The sequence below is a fragment of the Dreissena polymorpha genome, chromosome 1, assembly GCF_020536995.1.
Source record: "Dreissena polymorpha isolate Duluth1 chromosome 1, UMN_Dpol_1.0, whole genome shotgun sequence".
Classification (NCBI taxonomy): domain Eukaryota; kingdom Metazoa; phylum Mollusca; class Bivalvia; order Myida; family Dreissenidae; genus Dreissena; species Dreissena polymorpha.
The window spans coordinates 185992987-186008281 of record NC_068355.1 but is presented as its reverse complement, the minus strand read 5'-3'; the positions used below and the strand labels follow the sequence as shown (position 1 = coordinate 186008281).

General features: G+C 38.0%; 1 long non-coding RNA gene across 1 annotated transcript; it reads right to left on the bottom strand.

Moving 5' to 3' along the window:
• Positions 1 to 224: 224 nt before the first annotated feature.
• On the bottom strand, positions 225 to 15295 carry LOC127864252 (uncharacterized). Its single transcript, XR_008041645.1, has 9 exons — positions 13314 to 15295; positions 11541 to 11976; positions 10842 to 11063; positions 10252 to 10305; positions 6697 to 8221; positions 6158 to 6286; positions 4837 to 4942; positions 3172 to 3265; positions 225 to 2098 (listed from the first exon to the last, which is right to left on the bottom strand). It is a non-coding gene; the product is annotated as an uncharacterized LOC127864252 (long non-coding RNA).

Here is a 15295-nt window from a genome sequence, read left to right as displayed (position 1 = left end):
GAGCTCCTAGTTGTAACTGGGGTTATTGGGTAACAACTGCTGCAACTGGCTGTGTTGCTGATTGTCTCTGAGCTCTTAGTTTTGACTGGGGTCAATATGGTAACAACTGCTGCAACTTGCTGTGTTGCTGATTGTCTCTGAGCTCTTAGTTTTGACTGGGGTCATACGGTAACAACTGCTGCAACTTGCTGTGTTGCTGATTGTCTCTGAGCTCCTAGTTTTGACTGGGGTCATACGGTAACAACTGCTGCAACTGGCTGTGTTGCTGATTGTCTCTGAGCTCCTAGTTTTGACTGGGGTCATACGGTAACAACTGCTGCAACTGGCTGTGTTGCTGATTGTCTCTGAGCTCTTAGTTTTGACTGGGGTCATACGGTAACAACTGCTGCAACTCGCTGTGTTGCTGATTGTCTCTGAGCTCCTAGTTTTGACTGGGGTCAATATGGTAACAACTGCTGCAACTGGCTGTGTTGCTGATTGTCTCTGAGCTCCTAGTTTTGACGGGGGTCAATATGGTAACAACTGCTGCAACTGGCTGTGTTGATCTATCTTAAACAGCTTGTATCTCTGAGCTCTTAGTTTTGACTGGGGTCAATATGGTAACAACTGCTTCAACTGGCTGTGTTGATCTATCTTAAACAGTATTTATCTCTGAGCTCATAGTTTTGACTAGGGTCAATATGGTAACAACTGCTGCTCCTAGTTTTGACTGGGGTCAATATGGTAACAACTGCTGCTCCTAGTTTTGACTAGGGTCAATATGGTAACAACTGCTGCAACTGGCTGTGTTGATCTATCTCTGAGCTCCTTGTTTTGACTGGGGTCAATATGGTAACAACTGCTGCAACTGGCTGTGTTGCTGATTGTCTCTGAGCTCCTTGTTTTGACTGGGGTCAATATGGTAACAACTGCTGCAACTGGCTGTGTTGCTGATTGTCTCTGAGCTCCTAGTTTTGACTGGGGTCAATTTGTTAACAACTGCTGCAACTGGCTGTGTTGCTGATTGTCTCTGAGCTCCTAGTTTTGACTGGGGTCAATATGGTAACAACTGCTGCAACTGGCTGTGTTGCTGATTGTCTCTGAGCTCCTAGTTTTGACTGGGGTCAATTTGTTAACAACTGCTGCAACTGGCTGTGTTGCTGATTGTCTCTGAGCTCCTAGTTTTGACTGGGGTCAATATGGTAACAACTGCTGCAACTGGCTGTGTTGCTGATTGTCTCTGAGCTCCTAGTTTTGACTGGGGTCAATTTGTTAACAACTGCTGCAACTGGCTGTGTTGCTGATTGTCTCTGTGCTCCTAGTTTTGACTGGGGTCAATATGGTAACAACTGCTGCAACTGGCTGTGTTGCTGATTGTCTCTGTGCTCCTAGTTTTGACTGGGGTCAATATGGTAACAACTGCTGCAACTGGCTGTGTTGCCTGACCATGAGGAATGTAGAGAATATCTATCTTAAACAGTATTTATCTCTGAGCTCCTAGTTTTGACTGGGGTCAATACGGTAACAACTGCTGCAACTGGCTGTGTTGCCTGACCATGAGGAATGTAGAGAATATCTATCTTAAACAGTATTTATCTCTGAGCTCCTAGTTTTGACTGGGGTCACTATGGTAACAACTGCTGCAAATGGCTGTGTTGCTGATTGTCTCTGTGCTCCTAGTTTTGACTGGGGTCAATATGGTAACAACTGCTGCAACTGGCTGTGTTGCCTGACCATGAGGAATGTAGAGAATATCTATCTTAAACAGTATTTATCTCTGAGCTCCTAGTTTTGACTGGGGTCAATGCGGTAACAACTGCTGCAACTGGCTGTGTTGCCTGACCATGAGGAATGTAGAGAATATCTATCTTAAACAGTATTTATCTCTGAGCTCCTAGTTTTGACTGGGGTCACTATGGTAACAACTGCTGCAAATGGCTGTGTTGCTGATTGTCTCTAAGCTCCTAGTTTTTACTGGGGTCAATTTGTTAACAACTGCTGCAACTGGCTGTGTTGCTGATTGTCTCTGAGCTCCTAGTTTTGACTGGGGTCAATATGGTAACAACTGCTGCAACTGGCTGTGTTGCTGAATGACAAGTTTTATTTCGTCAATTGGCGTCTGCAAAAAAAGAACAACGTGATACTGTTAATGTGTTTCCGTCTATTTTTGATACCAAACGAAAAACAAAACTTGCATAGGGTGTTACGACTTATATGACTTGAATCCATAGATGAAACGATGGCTCGATTGGTCAATGTGGATTTGAGTGCTACTTAAAAGTACCCCAGGTACTCTTCAAGTATACTACAATATACCCCGGGTACAGAAAATACGCTTAAATGCACCCAGCCAATGTTTCACTGTACTCGAGGTTTACTCCTACCCAAAATCCGATGTGATATAATGCGCTAACGAATTACGAAACTAAATTATCTTTGAAAAAAAACTGACTCAACATTCTTTGAGAGTATGAGTTTCGATTATACTGGGGCAATTTTACAGAACACTGATATAAATATGAACATACTAACTAACTTGAGAAAATGATCAAACAACGGCCAATTTAGCGTTAGTATTCCTGGGTACATTTTCCATACCCTGGGTGCATTGTTACTTTGTAGTATGTTTAAGAGTACCCGGGGTACTTTTAAGTAGTACCCGGGCTGACAAAGACCAATCAAGCAAAATGATGGACCTGGGACTATTGATACAATAATAATTAATAATAATTATTTTTGATAAAGTATAACCTCTTTATTACCAAATAATTTGGACTGGGTTTTTATAAAGATCCTTTTTATTATCAAATACTACCTCATCAATAATGACAATAAGCAAAGGCCTACTAGACGATAGTCCCAAAAACATGAGAGTTTTTCTGAGAAAACTCAGATGATTTTTATGAAGTAAGAAAATGGTTTGGCCACCATGAACCCACATTCCAATTTTGTGTCAAAACTCTACTACTTATGTCAAAGGAAACTTGAATCCAATAAACAAGAAGGAAATTTCACATGATAATAAATATATTTGGTTTCATCACACAAGAAGCAATACTTTTCGAGGTTCGAGGTTATACTAGAACGTACAGCTGGATGGATGTATCGACAAACAAGGGTCAATCTACATGCACCCACCCATCTCTGAATTCAGGGGCTTGCCAAAAATAAACACATCGCTTGAAAACTCACCCGTAGACTGAGGGTCCTGCTTCAGGGGGATGCTTAATGAGCTGTGACTACAAATGCTTCCAGAACAATCTCAATGCTTTGCTATTCGGGTTTCCTGGAAATAAAGTAAATCATGAGCAAAATGAAACAACAAAACTGAAGACAACACTAGCTTTTTCAAGGATAAAAAACTGGCTCAACCCGGTAACATAATTGTGAGTGTCTTAATAAGATATAAACTTTCATATAAACGAGCACACATATTTTAACTAAAGCTCGCCTTGTGCCCACAATGTTACAGAGCTGGGTAACCACTTGAAACTGTGTACACGTTCAATGAAATAAAATTAAACTATGTAGTTGTTATAAATTACTTTCATTTGGTTTTAAGACCAAATTTTATTTCAATGGTGTTTATACAAAACACAAATATCAAGTGGTGTGTAAGAAAGACCAGGGTTATATATAAATTGTTCTAGAACACTTTTTGAACATTCACCAATTGCAACAGATTTTGCTTTTATGGTTAAGTATAAGAAGAAGAAGAGCTTCGCTAATATATTGTTTTTTGTAAAGGTGAAGGGACCTATCTCAATACTTCATCAAACAGAAGGAGGGATGGGTGGAGAGGGTGTATAGTGTGAAGATGTGGTCTTTTATTACATTATCTTTCAAAAATGAAAAAAAAGTTACATAACTTGCCTACACAGTCCCCTTATGATAGTAAGCATGTGTTCCAAGTGCGAAATCAATAGCCATGATACTTTAGGAGTAAAGTGCACCAAATCACAAAACTTAACCAAATTTTCAATGTTCTAAGTATAAAAGGGGCAATAATTCTGTCAAAATGCCAGTCAGAGTTAAATAACTTTGCCTGCACAGTTCCCTTATGGTAGTTAGTAATTGATGCAAGTATGAAAGCAATAGCGTTGATACATTAGAAATAAAGTGGACATAAACACAAAACTTAACCTAAATATCACTTTTCTAAGTATAAAAGGGCACATAATTATGTCAAACTGCCAGCCAGAGTTATCTCACTTTGCTTGCCCACTCCCCTCATGATACATGTAGTAAGTGTAACAAGTTTGAATGCAATAGCTTTGATACTTTATAGAAAAGTTGAACTTAACACAAAACTGTTTATTGCATCAAACATGTGCTCAAGATGGTTCCGGAATATGCCCTTACTAGACAGGGCTATACTTCTAATAGGGGTCGCATGAAACAACAGTTATAATATACACACCCTAGTTGTATTGAATCCTGTCAAACTGACACCTGTTTGTTAATTGAAAACTCTATTAATATGGGCATTGGTCATAAATCTGAGACATGGTGGGTGCGCGAAAATGATATCTCCTTAAAATAAGTGATTCCACAGTTTGACGTCATTGAAATGTGCGTAAAAAACGTCAAACTTTGTTTAAATTATAGATTGGTGGACAAAACTAGTCATAATGTGCGCATCTTTATCAATAAATTTAATATGATTTATGACAAACACATGTTTTGTGGATATTCTTCAGACATATTATATTTTAATACTTGTGTTTATGTATTTACTCTAGTGAAAAACATAACATCTTTCATTTGTGCATGGAAACCAATTATTATTTCAATAACATAAATCTGTACTCAAATAAAAATATATAATGCGTACGTTAAAACAAAACACATACTTACAAGAGTAGGTAAGCTGCTTGAAATTATCACATGGTTTCCTGGCTTCCTCAATTGCATGGTTTCTCCTTGCAGACTTTGATGCCACATTACGCAATCAACTTGTTTACTGCAAATGGCAAAACAACATTTTACAGATAACGTTTAAAGATTATTTCTTAGCTGTAATCAAATCCCTTATCATTCAATAAGACACTAGTTTTTCTGCATATTTTCTGCAAACAGAGAAAGAGTATGCAATTTTTAAAGGAACGTTTTTGGTTGTTCTTGCTAATGCCCTGTGTAAGAGTCCCTTTATTTACAGATAAAGATGGAATATTATTACATAAATTGGTTTAAACGTGTGCAATATGTTTAACAATTATTATTCAAACGGAACTAATACAGTTCATGGAATAAAATAAAATACATATTAAACAAAGATACGCTTGTATATTTTAAAAAAAGCCTACTTTAAATAATCATCAAATTAAAAGCAGCCAAAGCATATCACAATACCATACAATATGTAATGCAATATATTGGTATAATTTGTAGTTACCGGTAAATCTGTTTTTATGTGTTGGCGTATTAATTTCTTTTAGTTATGTCACTGACTTATGTCAGTCAACTTTCTCACAACATATTTGAACAAGTCTCTTTAAAATCTTACACTTTCTTACTTCCATGACCATCCAAGCCCATATGACCATAACATGACCCACAGGTCAGTACAGGGGCAGGGTGCAGGCCATCCTTAACATGACCCACAGGTCAGTACAGGGGCAGGGTGCAGGCCATCCTTAACATGACCCACAGGTCAGTACAGGGGCAGAGTGCGGGCCATGTCCCACAGGGTGCGGGTCATGACCAACTGGTTAGAACAGGGGCAGGTTGCGGGCCATGACCCACAGGTCAGTACAGGGGCAGGGTGCGGGCCATCCTTAACATGACCCACAGGTCAGTACAGGGGCAGGGTACGGGCCATCCTTAACATGACCCACAGGTCAGTACAGGGGCAGGGTGCGGGCCATGACCCACAGGTCAGTACAGGGGCAGAGTGCGGGCCATGACCCACAGGTCAGTACAGGGGCAGGGTGCGGGCCATGACCCACAGGTCAGTACAGGGGTAGGGTGCGGGCCATGACCCACAGGTCAGTACAGGGGTAGGGTGCGGACCATCCTTTACTTGATTAGAAGAGGCAGAGTGCAATAAAAATAAAACATAATAAAAGCAAATTTGAATATAGCAATATGCTAAAATATATTCTTAAACAAAACAAACTAGTTAATATTAAATGGTTGAGAATATACTAATATCATACAGACATATTTGCATTCATACCTCTCGTAGCTTAATGCATATGCACCACTGTTGTTGATGTTTAGTATACGACTGCTGCTGAAACTGTTTTTGCTGCTGTGCTGACGTGGCTTGGTTGCTAGGATTCCGCTTGACACTGAACAACGGCCACTGAAAAATAAGTTATATTGGATAATTTGTTATAATGTAATCAAAGATGACAAGTGGTTCAAGGGATTTAATGCTTTTGTTTTTTTTTATACACAAATATTACCACACTTTTGTGCACAATATTAATTAATCCCCCTGAATAAAATATAAGTAACACAGCCCCTGTAATTCCATGTGTGGTGAGATACAGAAATAGTAAATTAATATTATGCAAGAGAGTTACTTGGCCAATGATAAGTTAGAGCTTTGTCACAAAATGATAACTAAACCTCAACCCAGACTTCATGGGGCTCACATGATTGAAGTTTCATCTGATTCCCTTTAGAAATGTAGACATATACATATGTGGTGAGGTAAAACTATGTTTACATAAAATGCAGACGAAACGCCCCTCTAACAGACCAACTTACAGAACATTGACTCCCATATAACCTCTGCATGGTTTGTGGGATTTAATACTCATTGTATTCACATCTCCACCTTGCAGGTCATGTTTTTGTAATATTACTGTGAGATTGGAATGTTAATAGATAATAGATTATAGACTGAGGCTGCTGCTTGAGCCCAGATTGGTACCAATTTGACCTTCGGCATGGAAGCCCCTTTCTCTAAAGGGTCACGCTTGGCACAGTTGCACAGTTCTTTAGATGGTCGTGATTTTCAGGGTACTGTTCCATGTTGGTTGACAAGTTGTCCTGTAAAATAAAATATCAACAAACTTAAACTCCAGTAGCATCAGCAAGAGATAATTCTATTCATCACTTAGAATGTCCTTTACTTAAGGCAAGTAACCATGTGTCAAAATTAGACATGATATAAATTATACAAAGCATTACACAGTTTTGTAACATGAGCAGCAAACTTAAGAGTGTATGAACTATTATGAAACTTACGCCAATTGCATAAATTCTGGTGGCATTAATGCTTAGTCGAGTCGCAACTTTTCCGACATTTCACACACCAAAAAAATGAAGAAAGATAAAACCAACAAAATACTCCCGGTTAGAAGTCTGGTTTACATTGATCGTGTGTACAATGTTCGATATGTTTAACAGTCTGGTTCACATTGATCGTGTGTACAATGTTAGATATGTTTAACGGTCTATGTTCTTCATTAAACAAGACAATGCGATCTGGCTGGTTACTAAACTTGTAAAAGATAGTATGCCCCAAAACAATATTGAACATTTTCATGATGATCCAATAAAACTTATTTTGAAACGGATAGCAGATGTTAATAAGTGTCAACACTTTCGCTTTTATTGATTTTTTGGTTTTTAAGGAAGCATTTCATTATCAAAATCCAGTTTTTGCGATAAGTGGTTTCCCTGACTAGCCTGTGCAGATTGCGTTTCCCAGAGGTAAGTGGTTTCCCTGACTAGCCTGTGCAGATTGCGTTTCCCAGACGTAAGTGGTTTCCCTGACTAGCCTGTGCGGATTGCGTTTCCCAGAGGTAAGTGGTTTCCCTGACTAGCCTGTGCGGATTACGTTTCCCAAAGGTTAGTGGTTTTCCTGACTAACCTGTGCGGATTGGGTTTCCCAGATGTAAGTGGTTTCCATGACTAGCCTGTGCGGATTGCGTTTCCCAGAGGTAAGTGGTTTCCCTCACTAGCCTGTGCGGATTGCGTTTCCCGGATGTAAGTGGTTTCCCTGACTAGCCTGTGTGGATTGCGTTTCCCACATGTAAGTTGTTTCCCTGACTAGCCTGTGCGGATTGCGTTTTCCAGAGGTAAGTTGTTTCCCTGACTAGCCTGTGCGGATTGCGTTTCCCAGAGGTAAATGGTTTCCCTGACTAGACTGTGTGGATTGCGTTTACAAGAGGTTAGTGGTTTCCCTGACTAGCCTGTGCAGATTGCGTTTCCCAGAGGTAAGTGGTTTCCCTGACTAGCCTGTGCAGAGTGCGTTTCCCAAAGGTAAGTGGTTTCCCAGACTAGCCTGTGTGGATTGCATTTCCCAGAGGTAAGTGGTTTCCCTGACTAGCCTGTGCGGATTGCATTTCCCAGAGCAAGGCTAATTCATGTTTTCAAAGCTACCTTTTAACTCTTATAATAACAACACAAAGTGAACATAAGTTGTTACATAAAAATCCTGTAACATATTATTATTTTTGTCTGCATTTAGTATGAATGGCAAGGTGCAAATATTGACTTCATTTCGCAATAGGCATAGAAACCCAACAGTGCTAAGGTTGGTACAACAAAGACATAATTGTTCAACTTGTGAATGGAATAATAAAAATTTAAATTGATGAATAAATTGTGATTGTTAGTGGGTTCGGGAGGTATAAAATTGATGACTTAATGTGTGATTGTTAGTGGGTTCGGGAGGTATAGAATTGATGAGTTAATTTGTGATTGTTATTGGGTTCGGGAGGAATAAAAAGTCACACGGGCATGATAATCAGAATGACATAAAAATCTATAAAATTGTAAGTATCAAAACAACAATTAAATGACCATAAACACTCAAAATCAATTAATATTTCGTACAATATTTCAAAAAATAAAGTTAACACATAAAAAAATCAATGTTCCTTATAGCAATATCCAAAATTTGATCACTAGATGTGGTCTGGTAATATAGATCAAGATACACATTGCTCTTTTTTTGTTTTGTGTGAATCAATATATTCCACACATGTTCATGCACCATGTAAGTGTCATATGAATAGATATTGTTGCGGAAAAATAAAATGGAATATATTGTGCCACACATATTTAAAAACGAGCATTTTGTATCTCATTAAATCTATGTGTGCATGGGACATCCCGTGTTGTAATTACACTGAACATACACAAATCCTTATATGTAACCTTTTTGCTAAATCAATCAAACTGTTTCATAATTTAAAAAAGCTCAATGGTCCTTCATGGACAAGTATCTGAATGTTGAATTGTTGTAAATGGAAAAAAGTGCCTGAAATGCTCACCTCAATTCAAGGTAAACCTACTGTAGAAGACATGACCTTGTGACATACTTTTTGACTTCACTTTAAACATTCTGATTAACTTTCATAATTGATGTGGCATAAATCTGGCCTATAGAGTGATAACCAAGTTTGTTTCAAGGTTTGAACTGGTGACCTAGTTTTTGGAAGCAATGTGACAGATTCAAACTTAACCTATAACATATCATGATAATCATCTTTGATCATGATTGAGTCATGGCAATTGAGATGTGAGACCTAGTGTATTGTTACACAAGTGGCCTTGGTTTAAACTCAGGCTAAATATTGTCAAAATAAACTTTTTGCCTTGATAATGCAAGAACATTTTGACCCAGTTTCATCAAGGTTCAATAAACATTCAGGCCTTTAGATTCTTAAACAAGCTGACAGTTGAAGCAGCACACAGCACGCTCAATGACATAGGGTGATCACAATTACTTCTCGGGGGAATATACATATGGGAAATTCCTGATGCACTCAATACACAAGGTATGGACACTTGTATTTAGGTGTGATTTTATAAACCATTAAAATTATAATCCAATAGTTCATAATTTATAATTAGTCTCTAAACTAGATGTTCGGATCTCCACAAAACAAAACAACATTTTATGCAAAGCTACAAACATCAGTGACCCCTCTTAGATATCAATTTTTTTTTATAAACATACTTACATTTAAAATGGAACCTCACTTTGTAAAGAGTTAACAATTTAGATATATTGGAACCTGCTGAAAAAGTGTGTGTTTTCCATGTTATTCTGTGTTTTAATAAAGCTCTGGATTCCTAATTCAAGTCTGAATGTCAGGGATTAGCGTGAAACTGTTGCATCTTCTTCGAATGTCAAAATAGTAAAATAAGGTTGTTGATGAACCCTTGAAATGAAATAATTTGTACTAGTCTTCTTAATTGAAGAGCAGAAACCCCAAATCGCATTGAGTTTTAACTATTTGTAAAGCCAGGGTCTCCAGAATGCTTTACCAAAGTTACCCGTTTTGCCATGGCAACGGGACTTACCGATTAGGATGTTGTGGCTGAGTTGTATTTGGGGAACCTGTGAGCATAAGGCCTCTGTAAACAGAAAAAAAGATCTCAGGGCATCCCAGAAATGTGTCCCTGTAAACCAAATAATTCAATGCATTCTGAAATGGCATTAGTTTTATTTGAATCAATTTTGTTTGAGTAAAAAAATATATAAGAAATACATTAAATTTGAAGACTTCTGATAGAAAAGAGATACACAATGAAACACTTGATACTATACTTCTAAATGTTGTACACTTGATACAAACCTAGCCTACTAAATAATAGTTTATCCCTTTCTAAAAATATTGATTAAGTTATGTGTAACTCCAAAAAGGTGGGACAGACATAAGGACGGATTTAAGGAAGGGCAGACCGAATAACAGACAAGAACAAATATTTACGCCCCACTCCTGCGCCCTTTCAAGGCAATACTAATTGGCGGCTATTATAAATATTAACAATATCATAAGAACTGTCAGCTAGAATATAGTTTAATCAATATATAAAACGCACACACTATTTAAATTGAATTTGGAGTAAAAAACACATCACACATTATACATGATAAATTACCAATGTACCTTGCAGATAAAGTATTCTTGGCCCTTGAGTAAGGCAGTCTGGAGCCCCAGGTCTAGAGACGCTGCACCCTCGGGTAGAACTCATTGGGCATTTGCCCCATGAAACTTGGCCAGAAAAAATCCCTGGGCGTTCGGGTCCAGCTGACCAGAGAGCCTGTTGTTCAGCTGCGTACAAGAGTCACATGTGCATAATCAGTGCATCGGGTCCTGAGGGAACCGGCTCTTAAAACAGATTCCAAGAATTTAAATAAATATCGAAAAATAATGAAGACAATAATTTTATAATGTACTGTAAGCATTTAAATAATTGTTTTACTAAAATGGAATAGAAAAGCGGGTGTTTTCATGCATGGAGAAACTTTTGGTTCAGGAGCTGAATTTCGGCCGCAAAATAGACAAACTATGCCCTGACATACTAAGATTAAAACTTATATTAAATCCAGTGTTATTTGCATTCATTTACCAAGTTTGATCAATATAAAGATACAGAATTCCCATTTGATGCTATGAACTTTTCCTCAATCAGGCAGACAACGGAAAATACTGATGTTAAGTGAACTATATGAGCCAAATTCTGGGAAACAATAGGACTTAATGTATGTGCAGTCTGCACAGGCTAATCTGAGATGACACTTTAATAGGACTTGATGTATGTGCAATCTGCACAGGCTATTCTGGGATGACACTTTAAGCACATACATGAAGCCCCGTATCCCAGCAGAGCACCTCTCAGATACTACTTGTTGTTCTTATTGCTGCTGCTGCTGCTTTGACCGGGCCATAGACAGAGATGGAGAGAGTCCTGACGCCAAAGTTGCCACCTCAAACCCGGGAATTCTCAACAGCAACTGTTGTTAAATGGCGTCAATCACATACTGGCATAAGGTTCACATTAATCGAGAGCAACTTATCGAGGTCAGTCGCAATAAGGAACAAGTCGATGCTGGGATGGAAGTCAAACTCGTCAAGGCTCCGCTGTAAGAAGTGTTGATGTAGCCAACATGGGAGAAGATGTTTGGAGGTTTGCTACTCTGACGCAAGACGTTTTTGTGCTGAATTATTTAAGCGAAGGGGTCAGGATAGTCATCTACTTTCACTTCAACGATGTTTTTATCTTGGCGGCTTAAAGTGTTTGCTGAAAAGAAAATAGAAGGTAAACTAAAACCCGATTGGTTAAGTTTTATTGACAAATGAATTTGCCCTGCAACAAAATACTTTACACACCTGCTTTTTTATGCCAAACGTTGCGTCTATAATTGATATTTAGAATATCGCAATTAGTGATTCACCAATAAGAACTCAGAATAGCGTTGTATCAAAATGTTATGCCCAAAAAACTTAATATTGAAAATTTTGGGTTTTAAACCGCGAAAAATACATAGTAAAGTACAGTTCATAGCAATGTTTAATACTTTTTTTAACAAGAGATGTGTTTGTCAGAAACACAATGCCCCTACTGCGCCGCTTTGATTATATATTTTTGTTTTTGATTATACCCCTTTACAAATATTTCTTCCCATGTAAAAATGATCTATTTTGCCACCCTACCGGGGACATAAAACAACAAAAACAGGCATGACTTCAGTAATTTTAAGTGCGAGACTTTCCCCCTTAATAGTTTTGACTAAAACAACTTTCATTATGAAACTAAACAACTTTAAATGTGAGAATTAACAACTTAAAATGTAAGACTACATAAGTTTAAATGTGATACTTGGCAAATTTAATTGTAAAACAATACAACTTTTAACATGACACTAAACAACTTAAAATATGAGACTGTACACATTTAAATGTGCACAACTTATTACGCGAGACTAAACAACTTTAAATGTTAGACAATACAACAAGTCATAAGACACAATACTGTAAGTATATGAGTACTTGATCACCCACGTTTTGCCTATGGATTAGACAGAAATGCAAAAACAGATGAAAGTCAATGGTGTATTAAGTATATGATACTCTGTCTTGCTACCAGGGGCCATTATACTAGTAATTATAGCCTATTCTGGTTAAATCTATTATATGTACGTGATATTGAATCAATACTAGTTGATGTCTCCATTTTATGCCATTGTTTTTGTAAGACAGACCTTGAATGAAAAGTTTAGTCACTGGCGTTGAAAGTGTGTGCATAAGGATATGAAAGCAGTATAGTGATTTTGTCTTTGAAAACATCCGGTTTCTAATTTAAATAAAAATCATAATCAGTTATACGTACGTGAACACAAATACTTAACAATTTAGAATTTTTGATTTGTATTTTAATTGTACTAAGTTTCAACTTATACAGCATAATAAGGCAAGTAACTCATTGTTGCAACCTATCAAACACTTTTTTTGGCAAATATTGCATTGTAAATTTTAACCAGTAAATATTTATAAAAAAAAGACTTTTTAAGGAATGGGGCTGAATTTAGGCCCAATCTTTGACAAAATTAATAACACTGTAAAGTGTAAAGGTCTCACCTGAAGCTCAGAAGCTGAGCTGATATGCTGGCCTCGCGGATATTGTTAAGGGCCGAGTTTGAGTTCTGATAAACTTCGGGTTGAGAGTCGAAGGGCGTACTGGACCATACAACAAAACTGGGGTCATGTTTTCAAGCCTTCTTTAGTCTCAATTCAATGCAATGCCCTTTTGGCTCGGAGTGCAAAGTGCTCGTAACAAAACCGGATGTGTTTACTTTTAGCAACTTGTTTTCAATAATGGGCGGAATTCGCGTCTGAGGCGCACCACATGAATAAATTGTGCGCTGAGGACAGTCCGTAACACTACTTCTGTCCTAACTATTTACAGCAGAAACACTTCTGAATGAATCGTTTCGATTGTTCCTTGATTTGCTCTCGTTCCTTGCTGAATATATAGATGTCTCATGTTTCAAACAGAAATCTCAAACCTAAATTCAAGCACTTTTCAAGGACTTTCCAAGACCAAATATTCATTTTCAAGTCCATAAACTGTAGGTTAGTTTCCTTTAAAAAAATGCCTTTTCCATTTGCTTGGATTGGTCTTTCTTGTTTAAACTTTCATCAAAAGACACCGAGTACTGAGACACTGAGTACTGTCCACTATTTAAGTTATAGAACTATCAAGTACAGTTTTGAAATGTTCAGCTAGCCCCAAAACAGCCACATAATTATGCTTTGCTATGGTACTGTCATGGAACACAACCTGAAAAAACTTTGTAATTTTTTTATTGGAATTAAAGGATGGTTGTGTCCAAACGGTATAAATACCCACAATACTTTAGCGTTCAACATATCATTTTTTTAAACGAATTTGTCTATGGATGTCTGCGAGTTTGATACTACAGCTGAAAGTTGCGAAGGTCCTGGAATTTGAATCTTCTATCTGCACACTCTCTGCATGTGGCTGTGCCTTCCTGGTTCGACACAGATGGGCTGTTGTTTTTTAAGTCTGTTTTAGATTTAACAGTTTTAACAATAGTACCTTCCTGTTTAACAAAAAACACATCGCAGGAACCCTGTTTGCTTCTCAATTTCATGTTTTCTTTGAGGGTTTTCACTTTCTTGTGGCTTTTCAAAGCGCTTTCCCCCATACCCCCGACATCAATGGTCTTCATACAGACCCAACAATGTGCTTTTCGAATGTCATTTGTTTTCTGTACCCAGGAATATTCAGTTAACCACCCTGGTTTGAAACGACACTTCCCCATTGCTGCGTTTTCACTTGCGAAAATTGATCACAATGGAGAACCTCTGACATGGCACACATAATCTGTGACGTGTACACATAACATTTTGTACTCAATATAGTACGAAACTTATATTTCGTACTCAACTTTTTGCGCGAAGGAATCTATGATACATTTTCGTAATATTTCCCATAGGAACGATTTAAGTTTATAATTAAAGCCATGATAAAAGTAATTTTGAGCAGAAATAAACATTTTCAAGGCTTTTTTACATGAACTAAGCACTTTTCAAGCACTGTTTTAAGGCCAACCTTTGTTCAAGGGCTTTTCAAGCCTAGGACTCGTTTTCAAGCACTTTTCAAGCCCTGTGCGAACCCTGTGTCTTATAAAGAATGAAACAAATTATTCAACGTTTAATTCTTTGTGAGATTCTTCGTGATGTCCACAGCGAGAACTAACTGTTAGCGTTAACTGTTTGCGTTACCATATGTACTGCTATAACGTCTCGCTTCTGTAACACTCATCCCACTCGGGCACTAGAGCTAAACAAAACTACTCGGGCTTGCTTGGGGAAATCTCGACGCGGACATTTTGGTTGTTCATAACAGCGCGTGAAAACTTGACGTGCTGAGGATTTATTGCAGAACAGACTTGTGTAACGATGCTGACCCTTTGTGGCCAGAGGTCGAGTGGGAGGAGCTAGGGATCAGGGGAGGGAAAGGATGGTCCTGTATTGGGGCTCCTGCAGGCCGGACTTGTGCTGTTGCTTGGCCAACTCGATATCAATGCTGGTGC